We start from the raw sequence: 22,617 nt of genomic DNA on the forward strand, positions 1-22,617 counted from the left end.
TAAAATAACTCCTTGAAGTTTGATTTGATGAATTGGTAATGATTTTTGTTTTTCTGGCAGAGATTTATGTAGAAAGCAGTTGTCAAAGTGTGGTAGCTTCATTTCTGGCATTTAAGTATATGTTGAATAAAATACGTGTTGTATTTTACCTGTACATTATCTGTATCTTGGGGCCTTGTTTCAGGTTAAACACAGATAGTGTAAAATGCAGATGTACTTTTCCTATTTTTCTCTTTTAACATACTTTCATGTTTGGGGTCCCAATGTTCAATGTTCAGGCCATCTCCCTTTGATTGGTTATGGTGTTTATATCTGCAGAATGATAATACCACAACACACCAATCCCCTCTTTGGTTTCTCTGTTTATGTTTAAAAAATCCTGCCCCTTCTCATCCTTTCTTATCTTTTCTGAGGATATGGAAGAACTCTGTTGTTTGACCTTTCTGTTCTATATTCTAAGCAGGGCTTGAAGTTTATAAAGAGCTTGAGTATTTCTCATACCAAAACGATATACTTTAGAGAAGCAGTCCACAGCCTTTTCGGCACCAGGGACTGGTTTTGTGGAAGACATTTTTCCACGGGGGTGGGGGCATGGTTTTGGGATGATTCAAGCGCATTACGTTTATTGTGCACTTTATTTATATTATTATTACATAGTAATATATAATGAAATGATTATACAACTCACCGTAATGCTGACAGGAGGCGGAGCTCAGGCAGTAACTTGCGCGATGGGGAGCGGCTGTAAATACAGATCAAGCTTCGCTTGCTCGCCCGCCGCTCACCTCCTGCTGTGCGGCCGGGTTCCTAACAGCCACGGAGCAGTGCCAGTCTGTGGCCCGGGGGTTGGGGACCCCTGCTTTAGATGGTGCAAAATTCACTTCAAATAAAACTGAATGCTGTAGTCAAGAGTTTAAAGCATTATTTATTTTTTTCTTAAGAGAGCTGATGAGAGCCTGGCACCCCGGCCCCACTCTCCTACCTTCCCATGATACTGACCCCGAATCCATCACACCACGGGTGCGACCCCTGCCCCCCTTGAATCAGGCGTGGAACAAGAGGGAAAGTTTGGACCAAGGAGAGAATTGATTTATGTGTACGTGCAGGGTCAAGGGTAGGGGGGGATGCTGCCTTCATCGGAAGACAGCTGAGCTCTGAGTTCCACACTTCCCAGAGCTTGTGAGGAGTGTTCCAAGGAGGAGATGGTATAGACTGGGAAGTGATGGTGGTGCTGGTGCTGTTGTGTGAGCATCTTTCTCTTCCCTCACCTGGCAGTCTGAGGTGTTAGTCGTTGCTCTAACTTCAGGAGCTCCTAGAGGATCACGTCTGTGTTCCCAGTTTTGCCTGGAATGTTTTTCTGGCTGTCACCTGCCTCTCACCCCAGGCAGCCCCAGGATCGTCTTCCCCTCTTATCCTAAGCATCTCCTCTCCTGCAAACACAAGCGCAGGGCGCCTTCTCAGTTACAGCCTGTTGGATTTGCTGTGTCTCTGTCACACATCAGTATTCTTCCCACACGGTGGCCCTAATGTTTGGAATTTAGAATTCACGATTTTGTGGAATGAGTAAATAAATGAGTGAACGAGTAAAAGAATCCTCCAAAGGAGAATGATGAGTATCATTGTGATGGCTCCCAGATTCCCTTTGCTATAAATCACAGACAAGATGTATTGGCCTTTTTAATGCTCGGTTCCTGTGAATCATCTCTGTGGAGCCCAGTTTTCCTTACCGGTGTCTCTCCCCTTGGAATCAGCTCAGGTAAACCTGATGTCGTCAGGGTCACCAGAGGTACTTACTACTTGCAGCCATCTCGTTTGAAAAAGGCTCTCTCTTGTTGTGGAGGAAGATCAGGGTCATGAAAAATACCTTAAAATAATGAAAATGGAGATGGTCATTGGACAAGTGTTTGCATGCCCTTTCCATGTGGGAGGTACTGGAAACAGCGGTGGGTCAGAGAGACGTGACCCCTGGCCCTTTGGGACCCGACAATGTGCTGGAAGAGATAGATACTAAGTTTTTTTTTTTAATCTCATAAGTAAATGTATAATGTGAATTGTGGTAAATGCTCAAGGTTTTATGAGCACTTACTCTAGGGTCCCTTACCGACTTTGGGATCAAGGACTACTTCCCTGAGGAAGCAGCCCTTGAACTAAGAGCTGGAGGGTGAGTAGGAAAGCAACCTAAGGAAAATGGTGAAGCTTCCAAGCAGAGGGAATGAAGAGCTCAGCTTGTTAAAGACCCGGGAAGGAAAGAGAAGGCCCGCGTGGCTGGAGAGCAGGTGGGAAAAGCCAGGCAGGAGCGGCCAGTCGTGCTGTGCTTTCTCAGCCGCATTCGAGAGCCTCTAAGCACAGGGGAACCGGCGAAGGATTGGAGCTGGGAGTGATGTGATCAGATTGGCAGTGTAGATGCACCATTCTGGCTGCTGTGAGGAGTGGCTTGAGGGGAAGAAGGAAGAGGAGTGGGAGGCTGATGCAGGTTCCAAGTGAGGGATGCTTGGTGGAGACACGGGAAGATTGAAGGAGATGCTGTGCTGGGTGGGGGAGAAGAGGACGTCTTCTGTTAATTTTTAGACGTGCTGAGTTAGAGGTGCCTTTGTGATGTTCAAGTAGATGAGGAGAATGTAGAGAAACTCAGAACAGAGGTCTGAGCTGCAGGCCAGCATTTTGGATGAATTAGCACATTGGTAGTAAAAGCACAGAAATGGGTACATTTGCCTGGAGAGAGACTTGAGGCCGAGAAGCAGTGAGAGCCTAAATTCCACCATTTCAGGGGCAGGGACGGGAGGAAGAGCCACTGGCAAACGAACATGAGAGGCAGTGACTAGAGAACATTGTGACCGTGAAAAGTCACAGGATTCAAGGAAAGAGAGTTTCCATTCAATAGGGTGCAGAATTTCTGAGAGGACACGAAAAGATGAGGCTCGAAAACCACCCAATGGATTGGACAACAAGAAGGTCGTTGGTGACCTTATGGAGAGCTGTTCCTGTGGAGGAGAGGGGGCAGGGTCCAGACTGGAGAAAACTGAGAGGACGGAGTCCCCGAGTTTAGAGACCTCTTGTGAGGAAAGGCTGTGGTTTCCGTTCCATTTATTTCCATTCCATTTATTTCCTACACAGTCACGACCACCAATGAGGATAGGCTAACATTTATTGAGCACTTACTATATCTGGGATACTCTTCCAAGCTTCTGGCATGTGTTTTCTCATTTGACCATCACAACTGCCTTCTGTGTAGTTGGGAACTATTATCATCCCCATTTTACAGAGGAAGAAACTGAGGCGAGGGGAGGTTAAACACAGCCAAGGGCACACAGCTACCTCATGGTAGAGCTGAGATTTTAACCAGCACCGTCTGGCACCAGCACGCCCTCTCTCTTACCTGCTGTGCTGTCTTATTAAAGGAAGAAGCCCCCCCGCCAGCTCATTCATTAAACCACTCAGGCATTTTACTGTGAAAGGGAGGTTTCCCGTTCCCATGTGTGTATGATCTGAAAGTGCCCGATCATGCGTGTATGCACTTGAACTTACGGAGGTTTTATGGCCAACGTCAGCAATCTCACCTTTGAACTTCTTTTTCCTCCCCCCTCTCTTATTTTTGCTGAGGTGACTGTTTTCAAGTCATTTGAATATTACATTATGTTCTCCAGTATAATTATTTTTTATCGTCACTCAGAGAATTTCAGTCCTGGGACCTAGAAAATCTGTGTATTACTGCAAAGTTCATTTAGGAGATGGGCACTAAGGGCTGGGAGCCCTCATCGCTGACATATGTTTGTAACAGACAGTTTTCTGTTACACTGTATTTCATCCCTAAAGGCTCCAGTGCTGTAATACTTAGGTGCTTTTCCTAGCATTATCCATTAACGTAGAATGGCATTAACATTTGTTCAGCAAATAAAATCCATTTACAACTTAATGGGGTTGTGCAGGGCTGGAATCTAGAATGCACAGGTTTTATGCCACACAGCTCTAGATGGCATTTATTGCCGGGCATTCCTCATAACGTAGGGAGCCTTTGTCATAAGAGACCAGTGTTTTGAGATCTGGTTTGGATTTAAAGGATGAATTTAGAGACAATCTCAGTGCAACGTCTGAGCAGATTATCTTCTTGGTTTTCATCTTTAGTCACTAATTTAATTCCAATTTCCTGTGAAATATTCATGGTGAATATTTACCTAGAGTTGCCTTTCTGTTGATATGAAAGGAGTAACTGGTACTTGTTTAAAATCTGGAGACCCAAACCAATTTCCTGACACTATAATTGAACAGATTTCCAGCAGACAGAGGGAACTCCTTTTCCTTGGTTTTCTAGAAACTAAGGAGCCTCCTAGGCAAGATTTCCAGTTGTGATGCTGAGAGATCTGCGAGTGAGGAGAGAGTTGAGGTTACCATCCCATGGAACGCACATCATCATGGCCCCCTCGCGTGTTCAGACCCTGGATGGTGAGCCAAGGGAAACCTTGTGCTTACATGTCTACATGCTCCGTAACCCACATGAAAATATATTAGCCACTCGGAGAAAATAGAGAACAAAGGGACAACTTGTTTTAAGTGATCTGTTTGGGTCGTTTGCAGAGCTGGACCTAGGTCAAATCTCCCGTTTCAGACCAGACAGGCGTTTCCTGCCTCATGTTTTTTTTTTTTTTTTTAATAAATTATCTCATTTGTTTCAAGTAGTAAAGATTTTATTCATGACAAAATGAAGCCCACAAATGGCAAAATCAATCCGGGTATAAATGTAGAGGAGCCCGTTTATATATCCCATTACTTGTCATAATAAAATCGAATCAAAGCAAAAGTAAACCTGGTGGAGGTCTAGAGAAATTCACCAAGCAAAAGCTACATGTTTTATCCAAGATAACTGAGTTTCACTTGGTAGTGTTTTGTTTTGATTTTTCTTTTTTGCAGTTGGCCACTTGGATGGATAGACAGCAGTAACACAATTTATATCTTATTTTACATCTGTAGGTGCGTTGTTACTAGATGTTATTATATTTGTCCTTTTGGCTGAAACCAAAAGCCCTACTTAAATGACTCCATTTCTCTTCCAGGGGCATCCTGGTGCCTGTAAGGGGTGTGCAGCAGCCTGCTGCTTGTTTCAGGGCCATTTGGCTACACTTTGTAGGCTTTGTGATGACTCTGGAGGTGTCCAGTTTGTAACAGAGGTGGGGCGAGAATACTCTAATTCAGAATCTGTTCCGAGCCCAGAGGCTTTGGGGTGATGGCCAAAGGGACCGTGGAGGTCTGGAAGCTCCCATTGGGAGTGAATGGCTTTGCCTCTCTGTTTTTACCTGTCTCTCCTTCTGATGCACGTGCTTAGACATCACAGAGGCATTTACAGAACCAGGGGTGTGGAAGACCAAGGGGATGTTAGCAGCCCAAGCAGCATATATTCTGTGGGAATATACTCTCTGCCCTCATAGTCAAGGGTGAGTTCTGATACCGCAGTCAATATCTTTGCATGGGTGTTTGTCAGTATCTTACTATGAAGGTGCCGACTGGACGACAGGAGGAGGTCCACACATAGTGTTAACAACAGCTGGATGCCACAGGCCATCATGGAGCTCATGGTGCCCTGTGCCTCCTGCTGTGCCCAGGCTGGGACAAGGGAAGCATGTCAGTAGCCAGACTGCACCATGGGTGGGGTTTCCAGCAAGGTCAAAGGCACACCTTCCCCATTTCTCGTGAAGAAACTTGGAGAACTTCAGCACTACGTTAGAGGACTGAGGCATTAAATATACTTGATTTTAAACGTTTTCTGTTGCTTTAGCCTTGCAAGGTACATCCACCGAGCAAAGAGATAGTGAGACTGGGCTCAAGACACAGTCAGATTCTTGGAGGTCCTCTGCAGAGCCACACGTGCTCTGGCCCCAGTGGTGTTCCAGCCTCATCTCTCACCCCTGCCCACCTCTCACTCTGTACCTGGCTTCTGCAGGAGAGGCACCACAGCTCTCTCCCTCACCTCCGAGCTTCACTCATGCTCCTCCCTAACCCCAGAGCACGCTCTGTCTACCCCTGACCCCGAACACCCGACTGTTTCTTGCTTATCTTCCAAGCCTCACTTAAGATGTCACTCCCTCCAGGAAGCCTTCCTGATTGCCAGAGTCTGAGTTAGATGCTCTTGTTCTATATTCCCCAAGTACCCTTTACTTTTATCATAGCACTTATTGTACTGAGTCATAATTGTCTTTCTTAAGCCCCATTAGGCTCTTACCATCCATCTCCAGGGGCTATCAAACTGCCTGGCATGTAATGGGTGTTTAATTAATGCTGAATAAATGGATGAGGAATAATGAATGAATGCCTTTGACCTTTTGCTCAGTGTCTGTTTTTCCTCTCCACCCTGTTGTCCTTCCAGTCCTCCAACAAAAAAAAAAGATTGAGGTGCTGTCCCTCTGAAACATAAGCTCTCCAAGGATGGCCAAGATTGTTGGGTTACCTGGGAGCATTAGAACATTCTACATTTCGCACAAATTCAAGAGAGATGAGAGTTCACCTAATAACTCCTGAGGGTGGAAGTGAAAAGGCATCCCCAGCTACTGCTGATATCCATGCCAGAAAAGCTCAGGCCTTTTGTATCTGCCACTTGTAGTCTGATTATCTTTCATGAAACTGAGTTTTCCATTTTGATAGCTAATGAATGTAATGTGCAAGTTGAAGAAATCAAGATAATAAATTTGCAGGGATAATTTGGTTAATTACCACATTGCTGCTCGTGTAATCCAGGGAGGGAAGTCAAAGCTACTTCCACTGCTAATATGCTCCATGTAAAGCAGTTCTTGGAACAATTACCCAAAGTTATCAACTCAAGACATACATTTTAAAATTGTACTTATTGTCATGAAAACCACACACGGTATTCTCTTTTTTCAAATGGAGGGTTGTGAAATTACACAGATTTGCTGAAAATTACTATTGTACACATACAGGAAAGTTAAAAATAATTTCTAAGATTGAAAATGATAATTTGAGGATTGACAAGATACAGGCCTTGAAAAATTAGAACATCTATCTAGATATTAATCATATCTTTTAAGTAAGACATAATTACCTGTAGTTCTTACACTCATAATTATTTAGATCATTATAATGGAAAAAACTTAGAAACCTGATTATTCTTTTGCCATTTCATTTATATGCTGTTTTATAAATTCTGATATATTTGGTTTATAGTTATGCAGTTTGTGTGTTTTTTTTTTTTTTTTTGCGGTATGCGGGCCTCTCACTGTTGTGGCCTCCCCCGTTGCGGAGCACAGGCTCCGGACGCGCAGGCTCCGGACGCACAGGCTCAGCGGCCATGGCCCACGGGCCCAGCCGCTCCGCGGCATATGGGATCCTCCCAGACCGGGGCACGAACCCGTATCCCCTGCATCGGCAGGCGGACTCTCAACCACTTGCGCCACCAGGGAGGCCCAGTTTGTGTGTTTTTAATGTTTGTTGGATGCAATGAGATGTAAGTATTTTAAAAATGTAGGGGTTGAAACTCAGGACGTTTTTCATGACTTTTAGAACATGTGCCTGTATTTATCTACAGGTGGTTTTGTTCTGATTTTGGAAGCTGTCCACACACACAGCCCACAATTTCAGAATGGTAATCCAGTTTTGGCATTCTTTAGGCTCCTAAATTAACTGGTTTTTGCACATGAGGCATTTTGCCATTTGCACATGGCTCCATTCCTGGGCCCACGTGTAGCCCAGAAGTTCTGGAGAATCGCTATGCTTGGCCTGCTTCCTGAACACCTTTAGTTCTGCTGATAAATTAGGAAAAGTACACCTCTTCCTGTCTCTCCAGATACAGTAGTCCTCTTTTATCCGAAGTTGCAGTTACCCATGGTCAACTGAGGTCTGAAAATGTTAAATAGAAAATTCCAGAAATAATTCATAAGTTTTAAATCATATGCTATTCTGAGGCAGGGTGATGAAATCTTGTGCCATCTTGCTCCATCCCACCTGGGATGAGAACCATCTCTTTGTCCAGCGTATCCCGTGCATCTCGGTATCTCTCTCGGTACTGTGTTCAAGTGGCTCTTATTTTACTTAATAATGGCCCCAAAGTGCAAGAGTAGTGATGCTGGCAGTTCTGCTATTCTCTGACTGTGCCTAATTTATAAATTAAACTTTATCCTAGGTATGTATATATAGGAAAAAGCAAGGTATGTAGGGTTTGGTGCTACTTGTGGTTTCAGGCACCCACTGGGGGTCTTAGAATGTATACCCCATGGATAAGGGGGGATTGCAGTATTGGGCTGGAAAATAATGTCATATCCTGACACTAGCTGATTTATTTCTTACAGCTTCTCCCTCTCTCTTTCCTCCCACTAAAAAGGTGTACCTATTTATGCAAAAGTATATCTTTCTCTCTCCCCTGAATTTCCTAAAAAGTTACAGGCGTTGTAACCCATGGGCAGTTTGCTGTTTATTATTACAACTTTTTCATTACAATGTTTTCATTTTAATGCCTTATTTTTTATTGTAATCCTAAATAATGAGAGGTCTGTGGTTTGGTAGAATTAAAAATACTAAAAATTTTATATTCTCCTTTTTTTTAAAAAAAGTATTTTTTATGAACATTGATTAGGCTTCTGAAATGTGATTAAAAATCCTAAGATCAGCATGCTTATTATTGAGATATTATGCATTAATTTAAAACTGTATGCCTCAGCTACTAGTAAATATCTTTTTAATAATCTCAAACATAGATTTATTTTTGCATATAAAGTACATATTTTCTAAAAATCACCCTGGGATTCTATATTAATTTAACAGTATCGATATATTTATATCTGCATGCTTACTTTATGAATCATTTTAGCCTCCCCTTCTCTGGCAATAACTTGTGATCTCACAGGATTTTTGGTCAGTTTTTAAACATGTTTTTGAATTCATTTTAACAGTGTCTCTCTCGGTTGGGGAGAGGGAATGATAGGCTTTTATTTATTTTTCTTATTTTTTTATTTTTTTGCAATTTTGGAAGATATTTTATTTTATATAATTAAAAAGTACTTTTTTTTGGTAAACATACTATTTTTAATAAAATATAATCTATAAGGGCAAACATGAATCAAGGATATGATAAAATATTGATTAAAATAAATCCTACTGTTTCCTTTGTAGGATATAGATTATTATAAGTGGTTACTTTTTATTTTCCAACTTGGCAACAGTTTAGTACGATAAGCCCAAGAGAAAAGTTAATATATTCAAGATATATTAATATCTGAGTTTGAATACGCAAAGTATTTTTAAAAAGTAATATTATAAAAATGAAAGTCCTTGAGCATATGCTGACAGGACAGGCTTTTAAAAATAGAACCTTTCAAGTTGGCTAAAAATGTTAGTACAGCTTCTGAAAAATGACCGAATCCCCCAAAACCTACCCAGGCTGCTTCTCTGGAAACCAAATGACAGTCTTTTACCCAGCTTCAAACAGGAAAGCCATTTGAAAACTCAGCTGCAGATAAACTAGAGAGAAAGAGAAAAAGGGAGAAAGAAAATCTGGCCATGATGCATGAAGAAGATGGTGTCACGAGAGGTTTCCTCCAGTGAGAGTAAAACCTCCCTTCGGCTGCAAAATGAGCATTGATCATTCTGACTTTTTCACTTTCTATTTCCTTGGTTTTTTCAATGAAGTCTCTCACTCAGCCCTCCACCCGCAACCCCAACCCCAGACTCTGGAAAGAGGCAAGAAATGAACACTGAGTTCTTTTGGACGCTTGCTGGTTATTGTTGTATGAAATCAGGAGATCACTGTGACATGAATACAGACTCAAGAGCAGATTCCCAACAGGTTCAAAACAGTGTAGATGGTGATGGGGGGAGGGGGGGACTCATGGTAACTGGAGTCATCTAGAAAGATCATCAGCAACCCTTGGATAGTTGAAATGATTAATCACTTCAGCACAAAAGAGCACAAAAGGAGATTTGTTAAGAAGAAGCGGGGGACAGAGTGCTACCTCCAGGGGTGACAGGCCTGTCTGCTTAATAATGTATTTTTAAAGTGTATGCCACATCAAAAGCCAAGCACGTGCAAATGGAGGAAAATGGAAAGAAAAAGCAGTGGGCAGAATACTTAGTGCATTAGAACAAATGTTTCCGAGATCAGATTGGCAATAATTTTATTGGAGCGTTTTTAAAATGCATTCTTATGCCCCACCCAACCCCCACCCCCAAGGTCTTAGCAGCACTGGGAAAACTCACAGTCCCTAGAAGGATGTGTGCTGGACCTTTTATCACTAAAAACGATAAAGAGCCCATCAAAGCAATATTGTGTGATAGCCCCCCTTTCTTTGAGGTGCAGGGATCTGAATAGTCTCCTTGGACTAGAGCAAACTCCATGAATTAAAGCAACAGAAGCAATAATGATAGCATGGCTTAACACGCGTTGATGGCTTTCTGTGCCCTCGATGTCTGTTATCTCCTTTAATCCTCACTCTAACTCTAGATGATGTCATCCTCATCTTCCAGAGCAGGAAACTGAGATAAGGGGAGGGGAACACATAGTAAATAAGAGACATGGTTGAGGTTTAAAATCCAGAGTCCAGAGCCTAAAGTTCATAAACCAGAGTGATTTTTTTAAAAGGCTGAATATTTTCAGTACATAAGACTAGGCAAATTCTTCTTGTGGGGATGCATCAGGACTCTTGTGTTTGTACCACCTCTTTCTCACGGCCTTGAGGATAGGAAAGGATGCTCATGGCTGCAGTTGTTGCTTTAGAAGCCACACAGCGTTTCTGAGGAGTTAGACTGAGCATTGATGCCTGCGGTGTGGCATAAGGGGTGCACAGTGAGCACACAAGTACCTTTGATAATTCCTTACAAATTGGTCTTGAGCGTGTACTCACGTGTAACCTAGTTACTGGTAGTACATCTTGAAGTGCCAGCTTCTTCTGCATCAGCCTGTGTTTTGCTACCTTCCATAAAGCTCCATGTTACTGACACCACCTGCTCATATTACCCTTTGTAAGAGCCCCAATAGTCCACACTGTCCTCCTCCCCAGAAGAGGGGTGGGTGGAAATGTAGAGTCAGAGGCACAGAGAGGTCCAGGTGGCCACAGCCCACACCCCTGACTGCACAGGTGTGAATTTTCACTGCAGCTGGAGTTCTTGCCTCAGACACTCTGTTTGACGACGGCTGTACCGCTGACCAGCTTGGTAGCATTGAGTCAACAGAGATTTCAGTACAGTGCACAGTTTGCAAAGAAGAAAGCTATTGTTCTTGTTCATTATTTGATATGGCTGGAACATCTGTTGCCAGATAAATTTGTGGATACAAACATCTTCGTGAGTCAACATGCCTAACCAAATGTTTTCATTCATCAAACGCAGTTCTGGAGGTAAACCAATCTTGCAAATCTGTGATTAAAATCAACCTTTTATTTTGGAACTGATGACTGTTAGCTGCCATTATTCTCATTAGGGTAATCAAGTATTTTCAGACTCGTTGGAGATGAGGTTCACTTAAGGAAATCTCAGTCTGTAAAATCCGGTTGTAGAGTATTTGCGAGATTAGCTCTTTATTGCTAAGAAATCATTGTTTTGCTAAAGGACTCCTGCCTACAGGAAAGGATTAACCTAGGATTAATAGCAAATTCCCCTAGATATCTAGAATCTAGATATCTGCTTACAGCTATTTTACAACTTAGCATTACTAGGAAACAAGAGTGTTGGAATCATTTTGAGTTTGATTTGACAAACGATAAAATATAAAGACAATGCTTCCTTGGAATAAAAATGAAAGCCAGTGGGACATTATAAATCACTTTACAAAAATATCATTTTTTGTGTGTACAACTGTTCAGGTGCGCACACTAAGCAAAGCTGCTGCAAAGGGAATAAATGCAGACTACACCCCCTGGTGGAACATTGTTTGTTAGGTGGTTGATGGCGTTTTATCTCTTTAAGTACAGTTGAAGTGCGTATTTAAATTTCTTTGCCTTCTTAATTATTCTAAACTACGTTCATTTATGTCAATTTATGCCGGTTAGTTGCTTTTACAAGTATATGGTTATACCAAGTATGCCTAATTATGAATCAGATTACCCAGGCAAAGTAGTTTTTATAATATATGTTCTAGTCTACTATGTTTCTAAAGATTCCTTTTAAGAGCTCACAAAGGATTAAAAAATATGCATAGCTTCTAACTTATAGGAGTATTTTCACATTGAAATAAACTTGGTAGATTGCTTGGAACAGCTGTCTTGCTTATTGGCAAATGACATAGAACCCTCCTACTTAAATATAAGTCCTTCCCACGTTAAGACTTATCCAACTGAGGAGAGCAGAGTAAGACTCAGAAATCTGCTTGGGCTTGAAAGGACAGTGAATTAAAATAGTGGAAGTCTTCAAAGAGGTAGGTTGAGAAACTCCCCAGCTTCCACATAGAGCCTTAAAAGAAGACACAAGAAAGGAAATGGGTTGATATTCCTGTACCATGTGTGAAGGATTATATCTTTTCAATATTGTGTTTTTCATTGACATACAGATTTAATTTCAATTAGAATGAGATTGCCTACATTTCTGTATGATTTTGTAGCACCCAGCAGTATTCTCAGTAAGTACTTGAATGATTTATCGAAAATCTAACTTCATGGAAAAACTGACTCATTCAATTTTTAAAGACATCTTTTATATCATTTCGAGTACGGGACTTATTACTTGTTAATTATTTATATTCAACACCTTGAGTTATTACTATAAAAAAGTCAGTGATCCCTAGCATCCAAAAATGAGTAAGAGCTGGAATTTTACATGTAGAAAATTCATGTCTTCATGGGAACTCAAAGGCATCTAAAATTATAAACTGTTTTTACATCTGTTAGGAATCCACTCTTGAGGGAATTAGGAGTTTATAATGACACCTGTGGTTACTTGAAAATGAAGAATTGGGCATGCATATTCAGCATAGTCAGTAGTGAGTTTTCTTTTTTTTTTTTAATTGGGGTATAGTTGTTTTAAAATCTTGTGTTAGTTTCTACTGTCATAGAAACTAACAGTCATATGTATACATATGTCCCCTCTTTTTTGATTTCCTTCCCATTTAGGTCACCACAGAGCACTAAGTAGAGTTCCCTGTGCTATACAGCAGGTTCTCATTAGTTATCTATTTTATACATAGTAATATATATATATATAGTCAATCCCAGTCTCCTTTAACGGATTTTCTTCTCCTCCTGTGGCAGCAGTTACATGTGGTTGACCCAGGCTGGTTGTATGGCTCAAAGGAGATTAAGGATTGCACACAACTTGGCAAAGTGCTATTAAAAACAGCAGTGTTTCAGCTCAGAGCTACAGAAGGTAGAGAGCTGGAGAGAGCACCACTTCCACTCTTACAAGAGGAAAAAAAAAAAAGAGCAAATTAGCTACTTTTATTAAACCCATGAAAGAACTGAGGTCACAAGGCAAACAACCTGAAATATGAGGGGAGACAGGCACCTTCAGGGAGAAACAGGACTTGAGCATTTGCTTGTAAGGGACACCACCCCAGGTCATGTAAGCCAGTTAGAAGAAAATTGTATGATTGGCAAAGGTGAACATGGGCTCACAAGAGGGCACCACAAGCACAGGGGAGTTTGCACTCTTTTGCAGGCTTTCCTTCCCCCAGGTGCTCATAGGGAAGACCTGGGAGCAGGCTGGGAAGCCTCACCTGTGGTGTTGGCTAGGGGAAGGGGATTGTAGCCACTGCTGAACCTCCACCCAGACCCATCACCTCTATCTCTCCTACTGATCAGAAACCTTAATCTGCAGGAAGAAGGGCACAAAACTGCAGCCTGAGAGCCCTGGTGGGTCCCCCTATAGCTGGAGGAGAGGAATGGCAACCATCACCCAAACAACGCACACCCTTGTCCCCTGTCATTCCTTAATCTTCAGGGGGAAGGGCAACCAGAATGCATCCTGAAGTCCCTGTGGGAAACCCACTGTATCAGCAGAGTCTGGGGGGGGGGCGGTTTAGAAAAAACAAAAAGCTCTACCCCTAGGGAAGGGTCAGGAATATGTGCTCCCTAGCATTACATTACATCTGGAGGAAAGCTACACCACCAAGACTCATGTTCACAGTGCCCAGCTAACACCAAGACTTAATCAAAACATCAGAGACCACATTCTTTCCCCAGCTCTCCAACCACTGCACAGACTAGCACTGAGTAAAAAGAACAGTGGGATACAACTGGGAGAGCTATGCAAAGAGAAGACCCAAAGCCAAGTGGGGAGACTCATAGCCCAGCAGAGAGCAAATTCACATCCAGCCCGACCCCTCATTAGATTAACACAAACCTCCACACTAAAGACCTAACAGAAGGAAAGGCATTCTCATCTCCAAGAACAGAACATACTTCCCTCAGAATCTGCTGTCTTATACAACATGTTTGGTGTTCAACAGAAAATTAGCAGACCTATAAAATGGTAAGAAAAAGCACAATCTGAAGGGACAAAGCAGTCATCAGAACCAGACACAGATATTAGAACTATCAGACACGGAACTTAACTGGCTACAATTAACATATTAATGGCTCTTAAGGAAAAGGCAGACAGCATGCAAGATCACGCCGATAACTTCACTAGGGTGATGGAAACTATAAGAGATGACCACATGAAAAAAATTGATAAATGAAAAAGAGATGAAGAATGTCTGTAATGGGCTCATCAGTAGGCTGGGCACAGTTGAAGAAAGAATCCATGAGCATGAAGATAAGTCAACAGAAATTACTCAAAATGAAAACAAAGAGATAACAGTGTAAAACAACAACAACAAAAAAAACAACAGAGCATCCAAGACTGGTTGGATAATACTAAATGGTCAAGCACATGTAACTGAAATTCCAGAATTAGGAAAAACAAAGAGAACAGGGCAGAAGAAATAATGGCCAAGAATTTTCCAAAATTAGTGACAGACACCAAACCACATATCCCAGAAACTCAAGCTCAGAGAATACTTGGCAAGATAAATACCAACACACACACACATGCACACAATCACACACACACCCTGATGTATATCATATTCAAACTGCTGAAAACCAAAGACAGACAATCTTGAAGTCAACCAGAGAAAAAAAGACACTTTACCAACAGAGGGACCAGGATAAGAATGACAGACTTTTCAGTGGTAGCCGGGCAAGCAATAAGACAACAGAATACATCTTTAAAGTGTGAAACGGGTTGGGGGGCAACCTCAACCCAGAATTCTCAACAAAAATATTCTTCAAAAGCTAAAGAGAAATAGTTTTCCAGGCAAATAAAAACCATGGGAATTCATTATCAGATCAACTGGACAAGAAATGGTAAAGGAAGTTCTTTAGGCAGAAGGAGTATGATGTAGTCAAAAACTCAGATCTTCACACACAAAAATAAGAGTATCAGAAATGGAATAGATAAAGTAAAACAGGCCCAAAAGCATGTAGTAAATGCTAAAGCCTGGCCTTACACAAAGTTCCTTTATTTACTGATTAAAAGGCAACCATTACGTACTATTTAACAGGTAGGGAGTTTGAGCTTGGAAAGATGAAGAAGTTGTGGTGGTTAGGGTTGTACAAGAATGCAAATATACTTAAGGCCACTGAACCACGTACGTAAAAATGGTAAATTTTACATCGTGTGTATTGCCTCAGTAAGCAACTGTTATATCCAAGAGGTGCTCCATAGCATGCAAACATACAGCAATGTTTTCCCTTCATTTTCTCTCTTTTTAAATTTAATTAAATTAATTTATTTATTCTTGGCTGTGTTGGGTCTTTGTCACTGCGCATGGGCTTTCTCCAGTTGCCACGAGCGGGGGCTGCTCTTCGTTGCGGCGCGCAGGCTTCTCATGGCGATGGCTTCTTGTTGCGGAGCGTGGGCTCTAGGCACGTGGGCTTCAGTAGTTGTGGCTCGCGGGCTCTAGAGTGCGGGCTCCGTAGTTGTGGCGCATGGGCTTAGTTGCTCTGTGGCATGTGGGATCTTCCCGGACCAGGGCTCAAACCCGTATCCCCTGCATTGGCAGACAGATTCTTAACCACTGCACCCCCAGGGAAGTCCCTCATTTTCTCTTGAAACCCTTTTCACGAGCTACTTCTCTCCCTGCTGCTGAATGAAATCTCAGTAGCTCCCATGGCTTTTCCAGATACTACTCAATGATTTTAAAGTTCTCTAGTCACTCTTAGTGACAAAATGTTTCACTTCAGTAATTAAAATGCCCAGTCACAAGGCATCATCAAAGCTCTGAACTTCATTTAAAGTTAAAGATTTCTTTCCCCCAACTTGGGTTTCCTACAAGCTGGAATCCTAGGAAGGAATGAGGGGCATGGCTGTTCCTTCTCTATTTCACTGGCTTGTGCTTTTCTTTTTTTCACTTGAGGTTTCTGGTTCCACTAGAGCTAGGGTGACAAAAGAGGGGTGAGGGGCAAAAGAGGTCACACTTGGTGGTCCTTGTGAGCTGGTACTGATGCTCTTTTGGGTTGGTGGGTCTCTCTCTCTCTCTCTCTCTCTCTCTCTCTCTCTCTCTCTCTCTCTCTCTCTAGGAGAGAAGGAATATTCTTTCTTTCACAGGGTTCTTTAATGGTTCCAAATAGATTTTCCTGACTGTAAACGTCCACCTGTAGCTGCTTTGATGAGGGTGATGCCCCTCTTCCAGTCTAAACGACCTCACTTCTTTGCCTGTTCTTGCCCCAACCTGGCTTCTGCATCCAATGGTATAGTTAGTCTCTGTAGATGGGAGTGGAGTCCATAGCCAACACAGTCTTCTGTGCTGCCACCCTGGCCACTCAAGTCAGCCAACGCCCCTGTGGAGTTTCTCAGGCTTGTGTTAGGTGTTCCCAAACTCCCAGAGCAAATATAAAGTCCCCCAAGGGCTGTTGGGGTATGTGTGGGTGTGGGATGGGGGCTGTTTAAAAGCCTTCTTACTTGAGCTTGAGGTGAGGAAAAACCGTCTCCCTTCCCCTCCCTCACTTCAGATGGGGGAGGCAAATGTAGCAGTATTACAGCTACTTTCTCCAACGAAATTCTCTTTCGGGGCTTCTGATGAGTGTCGAGCAAAAGGTCATAAAGGCTTGTTGAGCCCCTGGATGTGAGCTCTTCCCTGCCTAGGTGTGCCTCCCTTTGATTATATGGCATCTGTTGTTCTAAATCAAAAGACAAAGAACAAGTTCCATTGTCACATTCTGTTCAGTAGTATTTAGCATGATCAGGAGGTACATGCTTAAATAGAAGGTACACTTAGTAGAAGGTTTGCCATTTCGTCCTATGTTACCGTAGTATATACCATCCAGGTTACAAATAAAACTCTTAGAGGAAAACATAGGCAGAACACTCTGTGACATAAATCACAGCAAGATCCTTTCTGACCCACCTCCTAGAGTAATGGAAATAAAAACAAAAATAAACAAATGGGACCTAAGGAAACTTAAAAGCTTTTGTACAGCAAAGGAAACCATAAAAAAGACGAAAAGACAGCCCTCAGAATGGGAGAAAATATTTGCAAATGAAGCAACTGACAAAGGATTAATCTCCAAAATATACAAGTAGCTCATGCAGCTCAATATCAAAAAAACAACCCAATCCAAAAATGGGCAGAAGACCTAAATAGACATTTCTCCAACGAAGATATACAGATTGCCAACAAACACATGAAAAGATGCTCAACGTCACTAATCATTAGAGAAATGCAAATCAAAACTACAATGAGGTATCACCTCGCACCAGTCCGAATGGCCATCATCAAAAAATCTACAAACAATAAATTCTGGAGAAGGTGTGGAGAAAAGGGAACCCTCTTGCACTGTTGGTGGGAATGTAAATTGATACAGCCACTATGGAGAACAGTATGGAGATTCCTTAAAAAATAAAAATAAGTCTACCATATGACCTAACAATCCCACTACTGGGCACATACCCTGAGAAAACCATAATTCAAAAAGATACATGCACCACAATGTTCACTATTTATAATAGCCAGGACATGGAAGCAACCTAAGTGTCCATTGACAGATGAATGGATAAAGAAGACGTGGCACATATATACAATGGAATATTACTTAGCCATAAAAAGAAACTGAATTGAGTTATTTGTAGTGAGGTGGATGAACCTAGAGTCTGTCATACAGAGTGAAGTAAGTCAGAAAGAGAAAAACAAATACTGTATGCTAACACATATATATGGAATCTAAAAAAAAAAAAAATGGTTCTGAAGAACGTAGGGGCAGGACAGGAAAAAAGATGCAGACGTAGAGAAGGGACTTGAGGACGTGGGGGCGGGAAGGGTAAGCTGGGATGAAGTGAGAGGTTGGCATAGACTTATATATACTACCAAAAGTACAATAGATAGCTAGTGGGAAGCAGCTGCATAGCACAGGGAGATCAGCTCGGTGCTTTGTGACCAGCTAGAGGGGTGGGATAAGGAGGGTGGGAGGGAGATGCAAGAGGGAGGGGATATGGGGATATATGTGTGCATATAGCTGATTCACTTTGTCATACAGCAGAAACTAACACAATACTGTAAAGCAGTTATACTCCAGTAAAGATGTTAATAAATAAATACAAAAACAAAAACAAATAACGCAGTTAAGAAAACCTCACATCTCAGAGACAAGGCTTTAGCTGGGTAGAAATAAGAGAGTATGTTTATTTTCCTTTAATTTCCTCACATTCTCCGCTTTCTTAATCCTTTCCTGTTTTCCCTTTGCCTTTTAAAAAGTTTTTACAATGAATTTGGCCTCAGACAAGGACTCCCTGAAGTCATGAGCCAACATCTGCATGATGGTCCTACTGCCCAGGCCTTTTTAAATAGCACAGGTCAGAATCTGGTTTCATAACTTCAAGAGGATCAGCCAGAGGACAAAATTCTTATTGAGTCAGTTCTCTTTTAATTTAGTAAATGTTTCTTATCCTGTGTTTCCCAGTACTACTTGAAGAGCTATTTTTAAAAGATCATTTTAGCTTGTGGATAAAAGTAGTACAACAATCTACTTACACAAACAGTATCTTTGTTTAAAATGAGCACATTTCAGTGTGATTGAATTGGGGTTGGAAGTAGTGCAGCTGATCTTTTTTTTAAATTTTATTTTATATTGCAGTATAGTTGATTTACAGTGTTGTGTTAGTTTCAGGTGTACAGCAAAGTGATTCAGTTATACATGTACATATATCTATTCTTTTTCAGATTATTTTCCCATATATGTTGTACAAAATATTGAGTCAAGTTCTCTGTGCTATACAGTAGGTCCTTGTTGGTCATATGTTTTATATATGGTAATGTGTATATGTTAATCCCAAACTCCTGATTTATCCTGGGCTGATCTTTAGCGATATCTTGGGGGCAACTCCACAGCCCACTTCCCCCCTCCTTTACAAAGCCTGCCAACAACGGCTGTCACTATAGACAGATTAGCATGTACCTAACGGTGTCCTTGAAAAACTTGCTGTTAAGAGCTCTGTTATCACATAGCCTGAAAATGTTAAAGAAGGGAAGCACAGACTTTAAAAAATATATCTTTCTTTATGAGGTCAAACCCTTCATTTTGACACTTAATAAATAAAATGCCCACGTTGCAAGAAATGGGATAATGAATTGTAAAAAGACATAATCAGCAATGACTAAAGAATTAAGGGAATTGAAATGCAGAGTCATTTGGGGATGCATTAATAATAACACGATTTGTTCCATATGCTAAGGAATTCTGTTTTTAGAAAATCAGTCACCACACATGTTCCATGGCAAAAAGGAAAAAAACATTAATGTTGACTAATAGGAACTGTAATTAGATGTTCTGCTTTTAAACAGCTGAATAAAAGATGAAATCATATAGAAAGTATATTTAGATACAAGTCAGAAAGTAAACTGATTATTATTCATAGGGCTGTTAATAGTAACTCTAATTTATGCATCTAGTGGGAATTGTATTAGGTAATTAAGAAAGGGAGTCACACTAGGCTTCCTTTATGCGTTCACATTTATGTATCTTCTTATACCAGTGAGTCTCGTTTTTCTCATCCTCCAACAACTTAACCATCAGAGTCATGTCTTGTGGTGGCCAGTGAGCATTTGGGGGTTCTGGGGCCTGGCAGGTCTTACCTCCAAGGGGTGCTGCATTGGGACACCACTCCGTCATCATGTCCCCTGAGCCTTTGTCGGGCATCACCAGCAGGCAAGCATGGCTTTTAAGCTGCTGTTAGTTTTTTACCTTCAGAGGTTTCTTTAAAGATCCCTGGAAGGGACTTCCCTGGTGGTGCAGTGGTTAAAAATCCGCCTGCCAGTGCAGGTCACACGGGTTCGAGCCCTGGTCTGGCAAGATCCCACATGTCGCAGAGCAGCTAAGCCCGTGTGCCACAACTACTGAGCCCACGTGCCACAACTCCCGAGCCCATGTGCCACAACTACTGAAGCCCACGCACCTAGAGCCTGTGCTCTGCAACAAGAGAAGCCACTGCAGTGAGAAGCCCGCGCACCGCAACGAAGAGTAGCCCCTGTTCACTGCAACTAGAGAAAGCCCGCGCACAGCAACGAAGACCCAACGCAGCCAAAAATAAATTTATTTATTTGTTTATTTATTTATTTATTTATTTATAAAAATAAAATAAAGATCCCTGGAAAAATGCCTCATTTCTAGTGGCCACTGTAGGTGGCCTCCAAATAGGGAGAGTGGGAGATCGTGGAACGCTGGAGCGGCCACATTTCACAGATGAGCAGCACATTTCTTTGGTGGGATGCGAGAATCAGTCCCTTTATTTATTTTTTTAAGGTACGACGTCAGAACCGATCTGTGAGATCGTGGTTAGAACGAACAGGTTTCTGATCTTGGATTCTCCATGAAAACGATGTGCCTTTTTGGAGAATAAAATAACCCAGAATGGCAAGCGGGAGTGCCAGATTTTAACAGAACTCCTCCACCTCCCTGGTTATCTGTGTTCATGTGTGTGGTTGTTAGTGGGCATAGCAGGCTGAAGCCGTCCTACAGCTGCATTCTCTTACTAACACACAGAACACTGAACCGTAAAGCAAGCAGTTCCTTTCAGCTCTGGGTGTGAAGCGCACAGATTGCTCTGCTGCTCTTCAGCCCCTGCGGTGACGCTGACTGTTTAAGCAGCCCTTCCTGTCCTCTTGCTCCATCATTACGTGACTGTCCACCGCGAGGACCAGGAATTAGCCCTGGAGTGAGGGGGAGAGAATCTCAGCTCTGTAAGAGGCATACTTTGTGTTCCTTATAAAGTTTCTGAACAACCCCACCCCTGGGTTTCCTTTCATAGAATACAAGTAGGGTCTCTTACTGCTTCTTTGGGTGGTAGATGTTGATACGACACATAACATCAGGGTTCTGCATTGTGAGTGGGAGAAAAAACACTGGACTGGAACTCTGCCTACCTGGGTTTGAATCTGCTGTTTCTGTGGCTTTAAAAATAAATAAATAAATAAAACTCCCTCTGTGCCTCAATTTACTCATCTATAAATCAGAAATAACAATACTTTCCTTACCTGTCCTGCGAAGTAGTGATGAGGATCTAATAAGAAATATATATGTCCAAGTGCTTTACAAGTTATAAATCGTGTTATAAATGGCCAGGGTTGTTTCTGATTGTAGTTAATATTTATGTATTACCTTCCTTAGAATACAAAGCTCTCAAAGCGAAAGACAGTCTTACGCAGGTCCCCGGGCTGTACCCATAGAATTCATACCCCATCATTGATAGACAAAAGATGATGATACAAAAAGTTAATTATATGCAGATGCACACTGTAGTAGGCAGAATAATTCCCTCCCCCAAGGATGTCCATGTCCTAATCCCCAGAACGTGTGACTGTGTTAGGTTACATGGCAAAGGGGAATTAAGGGTACAAATGGAATTAGGTTGCTAGGCAGCTGACCTTGGGGGGGTGGAGTGGAGATTATTTTAGACTCTCTGAGTGGGTCCAACATAATTACAAAGGTCCTTATAAATGGAAGAGAGAGGCCAAAGAGAGAGAACCAGAGAGCTGGGGGAATGAGGACTTGCCTGACCTTGCTGGCTTTGAAGTTGGAGGGAGGGGCTGTGAACCAAGAAAAGCTGGGAGCCTCTAGAAGCTGGGAGGGGCAAGGAACGGATTCTCCACTGGAGCATCCAGAACCAAACACAGCCCTGCAGACATCTTGATTTTAGCCAATTCTGGACTTCTGAGTTTCTGACCTGTAAGATCATAAGTAAGTGTGTGTGGTTTTAAGCCACTAATTTTGAGGTGATTTGTTACAGCAGCAATAAAATAAATAATAAAAACCAACACATTTTGACGAAAGTAGGTAGACATGATTTTTCAGATACTGATCTTAAAATACCCCAAGGCCAAGACTGCATATGACCACAATTGCCTGGAGGAAGTAAGAGTCTAATGCTTTTTACTTGAACCTGGTTTGCCCAGGTATTTGGACTAATCCTGTCCTTCGCTTTAGCTTTATTTCCTGGCTTAAGTAAGCAGTAAGTTCATTGCTATGTGCCCTGTGGGTATTCCATAAATACTTCTTGACTGCCTGACAGTGTAAGTGTTGTAATTATTTCCTAGGCGAGGAAGGAGGTGAGGTGAGAAAGGCCAGGTAAGAGGAGGGAATTGTCTGGAATTGCACAGTAACCAGAGGACGCCCAGCTGCCTTGGAGTAGTCTTCACCTACCCTTCCCACTAAACAACTC

General features: G+C 42.0%; 1 protein-coding gene across 1 annotated transcript in view; it reads left to right on the top strand.

The window, feature by feature from the left end:
• Positions 1 to 22,617, top strand: part of AFF3 (ALF transcription elongation factor 3) — a 578,889-nt gene that overhangs the window by 285,399 nt on the left and 270,873 nt on the right. The gene's annotated exons all lie outside the window — the stretch shown is intronic.

Source organism: Mesoplodon densirostris, chromosome 14, assembly GCF_025265405.1.
Source record: "Mesoplodon densirostris isolate mMesDen1 chromosome 14, mMesDen1 primary haplotype, whole genome shotgun sequence".
Lineage (NCBI taxonomy): Eukaryota > Metazoa > Chordata > Mammalia > Artiodactyla > Ziphiidae > Mesoplodon > Mesoplodon densirostris.